Here is a 9,162-nt window from a genome sequence, read left to right on the forward strand (position 1 = left end):
GAGCGAGCTAGGCAGGCGTCCCGCCGATACCCTCGGGTTCGCCCTTGGGAGAAGTGGGGGCTGTCACAGGCTCATGGTCTCTCTATGTGGGTCCTTTAAGAGAAGCGAGCTGTGTGGCTCAGGATCTCAAGGGTCAACCAGTGATCAAACTCGACAAAGGAGTTGGCTTTGGAGCCACCTGTATCCTTACCATGTGGTGTTACTTTTTTGCTTTTGCTTTCCTCTCACTGTGCAAATGTTGACATGAAAAAATTACATTTTTACCCCTGGTTAGTCACTAACCTTATAGCTTACCCCCTTTTCTTTTGTTTTCCTTAGCAGGGGCCGACACGGGGAAATTTTGGCACCATCACTAGTATAGTTAGGTTTGGTTTGTAATAGTTGAACAACTAACATATTTTTGTTTGTTTTGGTGACCTGTATTAAAACCCTTCTTTGGGCCTACTTTCTAATTTTGATTACTATCATGCGATGATGTAGTGATCTGGATATCTACTTTTGAGGATGTAAATAGAAATTTTTTGGGGATTGTATATTGTGAATAGTGCTCTTTTGGTTTCTATAGTTTTTATTGTTTTGTATTTTCGAGTTCTGGCGCGAGCTAGTCAGGCGTCCCGCCGATATCCTCGGGTTCGCCCTTGGGAGAAGTGGGGGCGTCACACTCAAGGGCGTGGCTCTAATCGTGGGTGTGGGGGTAGACAGACACAGGAACCAACGTAAGAACCGAGAAGGAAAAGAGGTGAAACGGTTGGACCGCAACTTGGACCCCATATGGAATGGGGGATCAGGTGGCAACCGCGATTCAACAAATGACTAATATCCTGACCCGTTTGGTAGAGCAACAGGGTCAAGCCCCTGTAAATCAACCTAGGGATCCTGATATGGGACAAGATAGGGCCCTAGAGAGATTCCAAAAATTTTCTCTTCCTAAGTTCTTGGGAGGACCGGACCCTGAGGGAGCGGAGAGATGGTTGGAAACCATGATCAATATATTCGCCGCTCTAAACTATGCGGAGGATAAACAGGTGCAATTTACGGTTTTTCAGTTTGAGGGTCCAGTCAGGACTTGGTGGAATGTGGTTAGAGCTAAGTGGGAGAGAGAGGGAACCGCATGGACCTGGTTGAACTTTGTACGGGAGTTTAACGAAAAATACCTCCCACCTATCGTCTAGGAGAAGAGAGAGGACGATTTTATTAAATTCCGCCAGGGAACTTCGAGTGTAGCTGAGTATGAGACTCAGTTTACGAAACTATCCAAATTTGCTCCCGAATTAATAGCTACGGAGCAAAGGAGGGTACGGAGGTTTATGCAAGAGCTCAATGCAGAGATACAGGAGGCCTTGGCGGCGGCCCAGATTAATACTTTTATGGAGGTTTTGGAGAAAGCCCAAAGAATAGAGACTGCCAGGGCACAAGTGAGAAATTTTCACGCGTAACGGAGAGGGGCGCCTAGTGGAGCTCAAGGACCGACACAGAGTGATCGGAACATGCCACCTGTTAAAGTTGGTCGTGGAGCTAGAGGGGGAAGGTTTACGAGTGCATCGAGGGGTGGTACTCAGAGGGGAGGCCAAAGTGGAAGAGGATAGGAGAGAGGTGGTCCACAGGGAAGCCAGACCTCCGCTTCCCGAGTATCATGTGGGTATTGTGGAAAATCAAACCATACCGAGGATAACTGTTGGAGAAAAGCTTGGAAGTGTTTAATGTGTGGGAGTACGGAACATCAGATTGCCAACTGCCCACTAATCGGCGATACTCAGTCGGCTGGTAAAACAAACCCGAAACCGACCAATGCAGGAGGGACCAGGTCAAGGGTGCCAGCCAGAGTGTACTCTTTGGACCAGCGATCGGTACCTGAGTCGACGGAGGTAGTGGAAGGTACGATTCCTGTTTTCCATTGTTTAGCCAAAATTTTGATAGACCCTGGTGCCACCCATTCTTTTGTTAGCCCCACCTTTATGCTTGGCATTGATGTGAAAGCTGAAAGATTACTATATGACTTAGAAGTAAGAACGCCTACGGGTAATCAAACTTTGCTTGCGAATGAGATGTATAGAGACTGCGATATTTGGGTTGGTGAGCGAAAATTAGTAGTGGACCTCATAATCCTAGCCATTAAGGGATATGATGTTATTCTAGGCATGGATTGATTAGCTCACTATCATGCTCAGGTAGATTGTAGGATGAAGGTGGTCGAGTTTTGCATACCAGGTGAGGCAACTTTAAAGCTAGACATGAGGGGTATGTTAGCCTCATCTGCGCTCATTTCGGAAATAAGGGCAAGGAAATTGCTTAGTCATGGGGCACGTGGTTATTTTATGAAGCCCCGAAAGAAGAAGAAAAGAAAAATTTGGTGGAAAAAGGTTAGTACCAAATCCGGCCGCAAATCCCGCCAGTTCTTGGCCGGATTGTTGATGGGTTTTGAAAAAAAATTTGGGAAATCCTCTGCCTTGAATCCGGCCCGATTCTGTCGCGTACAGTTTTCCTTAATGGTTAAGTTTTCACTTTTGACCATATTTGGGGGTTCAAAACCCACTTTTCTTTCTCCTCCAAGCTGACCGAACCTCTTGGGAGCAAAACTAAGAGAGAAACTCCATTCTTTTCCTTTGATTCCTTTACCAAATCTTGAGGGGTTTCTTTAGATTTTCGAAATCTACTCTGATTAACTTCACATCGAAGGTGATAGCAAGCTAAGGGTGGAGAGTTTTGAGAGGACAAAGGTTGCTTTGCTTGTTTCAAGGTGGTTGGAAGGTATAATCCTTAGAAGCTTCTTGTTGTTCTTTCATCTTGTGATTAAGTTATTGATTTTGATGATTTATGGAAATTCTTGTGAATTGGAAGTTGGGATGATGATATTCACTAAATTTTAGACTTTATCTAAGTATTTCAACTTTGATTTTGGCATGTATGTGCTTAGTAGAAGCTATTCTAGTGTTAAGGTGGAAATTTCTAACCTTTAATCGATATTAGTGATGGTTATATGTGGTTTTGTGGAAGATTTCATGACTTTAAGTAGATTTGACAAATTTTTTATTTATTAGTGAATTTTCTGATTTTATATGACAATGGTTGGTTGGCCATAAAATGGTGGCTTGATACGGTGTGAAATGGAGCCTTTATGTGTTAGTTGTGGTTATTTGCGGAAAATTTCAGATTTGTGGAGAAAGTTTCAGTTTTAAGGTTTCAAATTTGGGGCTTTCTTATGGTTGGTTATTGAGCTCTTAATTGGTTAAGATTTATGGGTGTTGTGGCCCTAATTAGGTGTGTTTTATAGCTTATGATTTGTATGTGAAAATGTGGTTGAATTGAGATGGTATTGGTGTTGTATATAGGATGGAAAATAAGGAAATTAAGGGGAAATGCTATCCAATCTTTGAGAGCATTTGATAGTTTTGTTATGTGAAATATTGAGATTATATGTGCTAGTTTCACTTGTCTACGGAAATTCCAGCTTGTGTAGGTCAATATCAATGTTAGGGTTTCGAATTGGGGCTTAATTATGATTGGTTTTGGAGCTATCAATTGGCTCATATTGAAGGGGCATTGTGGCCTAATTATGATATGTGGTATATCTTATGATTCGTATGTGTACTTGTGGTTCTATACAAGGGTTAGTTTAGAAGTGTAATTTCCATTTACCATGTTTCTGGACTTAACTTGGACTGCAAATTTATCGATGTTTTAGACCGAACCAGCTGTTGGATAAAACATGAAAGTTGTAGATATATGAGTTAGCTATCTATCTGCAAAATGTCAGATCGATTGAAGTACTGTATCTTGTGAAATGACCGAAATACCCTCGACTGCCCTTATGCCCTGTTTCGCTGCCAGTTTCCATTTTTCTCTAAGATTTCGGTTTTTGACTGTGAAAATGCATGATTTTGCTTTGGAGGTCTTCATAAGAAATGTTGGTATATGTCTTAGCTTCGTAACGCCATAAGATTCATTTCAATCGGATAAGTGTAGCTTTAATTGTGATTAAAATACCAAAAGGTGATAGGAACTTGATGTTTTCAGAATTTCCTTTGCTTGACTTGATATGTGTGATCTAGGGCTTGGACTTGAACCAGGCACTGACTTATGATGGATGAGGTTCATGAGCCATGGCTGTTGAGTGATCCCCAAACTATTTCCAAAGTACTTATGAACTATTTCTTGCACTGTTTACTCGCTTGCATATCATGAGTGCTTGCATGTGGACCATGACATATTTTGTCTCAAATGAGTACTTGGAATTCGTGTGCTTGGAACCAACGTCTCCACCCCTGATTATTTGGAGCAAATGGCTCCCTTGTACTGTTTGACTGATTGGATCCGTTTGAGCGTTGGAGTTCTAAGTACGAGGATTTCACTGGCTCACAAGAGCAATAAACGTACATTTGATCATTGATTCATAATCTCATTTAAATGCACTATTGTGAAGCTTATTTGATTACTGATTTTATTGGACACTCGCTGAGCTTCTAACTCACCCCAAAAATAATTTTCTTCCCACAGGGCTCGAGGCAAAAGAAGTGCTTGTAGTACTTATTCATGTGACTGGATGAAATATCTCCTGTACCGTTTGAATTTAGTTATATCTTGTGTAATATTTGGGAATGATATTGTAAGTGTAATTTGTTTGAGAACTGAGGACTAATTGTTTTGTTCGGGGAATTGTACTGCTACTTGAGATTTGTAATGTATGTAAGTATACGTTCTAAGCTTGGGAAATGTTATTTCGTTTATTATTAAGGTTGTACTCTATGTTATTGGATGTGATTGTTGTAATTTATTTGAGAACTATAGTGAGTCCCGGCGAGAGCTGGGTTGGCTGTCCGCCGAATCCTTTGGTTCGCCTTAGGGGTAGGTAGGGTTGTCACAGTTGGTATCAGAGCTTAGGCTTCAGATCTCTGTAGTGTATCCTAGGCTAAAGTTTAGGATGTCGGACTGTGGGACTGGTTGGAAAGTGGTAAGCGTGAGATATGACTTGGTTGCTCCCAAGCATACATCAACTGATTCTGGTACTAGCGTACGGCCTGAGTTGTACAGTTCTTTAGTTTTGGATTCTTGTACTTGAGTACTCGATACTTTTCCTGAGGAAATGCTTGTGAATTTGGAAGGAACGTAGTCTAGTGTATGATGATGTGTGCGTTTGAGATAAGTTGTAATGGCACAGGGTAGAATACAAAGGATTTTGTATTGTACTCGAGACTTAACCGAATGAGGAGATTGAAATGATGAATGTTATCTAGAACTTGTCCAATAAGATTTTGGCTTGGGTTTTGCCAGATTATGGTGGTGTCCGGATTTGTTGAGAAAACTTCTGGTTTTGCATCCTTCTTCTAATCTTCTTGTTTGATTAAGGTTTGCACCACCCGATTTGTAAGTGTTGGAATTTGAAATACTTGAACTGCCTGAGACCGATTAAGCTAAGCTCATTTGAGATTTGAACTTGTTTAGGCGAGTGTGCTCTTACGTACACTTAATGGACTTGACTTGACTGAATATATGGTAGCTCTTTTATGCATGAGAAAGTAGTTTGATTCGTATATGACCTATATGTGGTCTTGAAGTCTGTGACTCCTTGAGAATGTGAATTGCTGGGCATAGGCTAGCCGAATGAGTTCTTATTCGTACTCGTGCACCATGAACCTGAAGTATTTGGCTCTGCTTTTGAACTTATATGTTTGAACCCTGCTTTGACCCTGCTTTTAAACTTCTTTGTACTCGTGTGGTTGTAAACCGGCTACTACCCCTCTGTAGCGGTTGACCTAAACCTGTCGGTGAGGCATGCCTGTTGTGTTATCAAGCACCGCCAGGGATGAACTTCTTGAACTGAGCCTCTCTGGTGGGGCATTGCCTGTTGTGTTACCGAGCACCGCCATTTTTTTGGCGAGGCATGCCTGTTGTGTTATCAAGCACCACCAGGGATGAAATTCCTAAATTGAGCCTCTCTAGTGAAGTATAGCCGTTGTGCTAACTTGTTATGTTATCAAGCACCGCCAGGGATGAAATTTTTGAACTAAGACTCTCTGGTGAAGTATAGTCATTGTGTTAACTTGTTGTGTTATCAAGCACCACCGGGAACAAATTCCTGAGACTCTTTGGTGAAGTATAGCCGTTGTGCTAACTTGTTGTGTTATCAAGCACCGCCAGGGATGAATTTTTTGAACTAAGATTCTCTGGTGAAGTATAGCCGTTGTGCTAACTCGTTGTGTTATCAAGCACCACCAGGGACAAATTCCTGAGACTCTCTGGTGAAGTATAGCCGTTGTGCTTGCTTGTTGTGTTGTCCAGCACCACCGGGGACAAATTCCTGAGACTCTCTGGTGAAGTATAGCTGTATGCTAACTTTTTGTGTTGTCCAGCACCGTCAGGGGTAAAATTTTTGATCGGAGGTTTCGCTATGTCCTGAATTTCTTTCAAATATCTGGGATTTTGAGTCCAACTCAGGGCTAGTTGTTTGAACCGAGCCCTTTTGCATGTTCTCTTTGGTTACTTGTTTAGCTATTTGTTGGTCCGTTACAAAGTGATAAGTGAGATTGGAGTGATTCAACTGTACTTGACTGACTTTCGAGAACTGTTTTGATTTGATTAGTACAAGTTGGAATGTCAAGGACGACATTCTTTTAAGGGGGGAGTTTGTGGAGCCCCGAATGAAGAAGAAAAGAAAATTTTGGTGGAAAAAGGTTAGTACCAAATCTCGTGGAGGTTCCTGATCGTGCAAGTGAAAAATAGCTCCTGAGAGCTACTATATCCTTGAATTGTTTTTGTTTACTTTTCTCACTTGAATTGTTATTTATTGAAATATTATTGCTCTACTTGTTAAATTGGGATTGTTACTTGAACAACGTGCCTGCATGTGTATTCTTGGCGTCACGAGCGTTTTGCTCACCCTGTAGTTTTGTTTTCCTTAATAGGAAAGGATCGGAAGTGAACCTCGGAGAAACTCCTTTTGAATGTACTTTTGTATTAGGGTTTTCAATGTACTTGGCTAGACTCTGGATTATTGCATATTTTGGGATTTGATGTAACCTTTGTGAACTTGATGTAAGGATTGGATATTTGATGTATTTTGGAACTCGTGATGTAAGTTTGAATGTTATTTATGGGAGTGACCTTCCTTTCTTACTTATATCATCGTGATGGCTGGGATTTCATTAAACTTGAACGGGATTTGTCTTGAGTCCTGGCGAGAGTTGGGCAGGCGTCCCGCGGATACCCTTTGGTTCGCCTTAGGGAGAGGTGGGGCATCACAGTTGGTATCAGAGCGCTAGGTTAGAGGTCTATTTGGGAGTTATACTAGAAACCTTATCTTTAGGACCCGAGGTAGAATGACTTAGTATACTTTAAGTGATACTTGGGCAAGTTAGTGACTAAGTTAGGCATGTCGTAAGAGACATTCGTGCGAGCTAGTGATTAAGTTTCTAACCCGAAAAGTGTAATTGTTTTGCAGGGATGGAAAATGGAAACGGGACTCCGGCAGCTAATAGGAATGGCCATGCTAATGGTCATGTAGAGCCTTCTAGACCTATTTACTACCGAGCTCTTGGTGAAGGGGCTCGAGTGCGCTATTCGCCCTCTAATAGGTACCCCCGATGTTCATGTAGGTTGACCTTTGCCTACCCGAACCACTTAGTACTTGCTTTGAACGATGAGAGTCGTCAGTTGGTGAACGCCAACCTAGAGTTACAGGCCGAGGTGGACGAGTTGAGACAGATGGTTAGTGCTCAGGGCGAGAGGATCGCTGAACTTGAGGAGGTAATGGAGGGCGAGGTGGCTACTGCTGCGGTTACTCGTGAAGAGCTCCAGAGGACTAGGGCTCGACGCACTAGGTTAGGTGAAGAGGTCCGTGATCGGGCTTCCGAGATCCTGGCTGATGCTACTAGGCTGGTAGATGAGGTGATGGATGTAGTCCAGAACCCTGATCAGGAGGAGGATTCGGAGGAGGATCCTGAGGAGGAGATTCCACCTGGTAGTTGTGAGGACCCAGAAAATTGCCTTATTTGATATCATTTAATTCTATTCCTTTTCATGCATATTCTTTATTTTATTTTACTACCTTAATTTTCTAGACATTTTATAAGTGAATATAGTTTTCCAACCATTTTTCTAGTATAAGTTAGTTCGGATAAATTTGGAAGTATATTAAGGACGTGGGACCCGCTAGTGCGCTAAGTGAGATAAATTTTTGGCGATTAATTGTAGTTTGTATTAAGAAATATTATTTTACAAGGTGCTAGAAAACAATTAGAGGTTAGCTAGATAGTTTAACCATTGGAAGATAAGAGGATTAGATCAAACCCTAATAGGGCCAAGTGTCATGAAACTAATGGAGGTTGGACTTTGACCAATTTTCACCTTTACTAAATACCAAAAAATTGACCAAACCTTCTTCATTTTCTTGTGTCTTGGCCGAATTGTGTGAAGGAGAGAACCAAGAGAGTTTCTTCAACTTCAACTTCAATTCTTGCTCCAATCTTGAGTTTCAACTGTTGAATTATCAAATTACTCTATCAAAGTTGCTTACTAAGGCGGATTAAAGCTTCTAGTGGAGGGATTTGTGAAAGGAAAACCCTAAGCTATCATCTTTCTTGAACTATCAAGGTACCTTACTTGGAAACTTCCTCTTTGTTCTTGCTAATGTCAAATTAGTGGGTTTTAGTGGCTAAATATGCTATTGTATGGAAGGTTTTGTGGTTTGAAGTAGAGTTAGCTAAATTTTAGATTTTAATGGGGATTTTTCTGATTTTATATGATCATTAGTGGTTAGCCATGAATGATAGCTTGATATGGTATGAAATGAAGTTTTTGTGTGTTAATTGTAGTTATTTACAGAAAATTTCAGAATTTGTGCGAAAATTCCAGTTTTAGGGTTTCAATTCTGCCCTGTTCTGACCAGTGTTATTCGTGCATGTTAGAGGCCGAATCAGGCTTAGGTTAAAGTTATAGCAAATGATGTTAACTAGCTGCCTGTAAAATTTCAGTTCAATCGGAGCACTGTAGCCCATGAAATGACTGAAATACCCTTGACTGCCCATGAACCCTGTTTCGCGGACAGATTTCTGTTTTCGTGGAGATTTCCATTGTTGACCATGAAACTGCATGATTTGGTTTTGGAGGTCTTCATAAGAAATGTAGGTATATGTCTTGGCTTCGAAACGCCATAAGATTCGTTTCAAT

Source organism: Coffea eugenioides, chromosome 10, assembly GCF_003713205.1.
Source record: "Coffea eugenioides isolate CCC68of chromosome 10, Ceug_1.0, whole genome shotgun sequence".
Taxonomy (NCBI): Eukaryota; Viridiplantae; Streptophyta; class Magnoliopsida; order Gentianales; family Rubiaceae; genus Coffea; species Coffea eugenioides.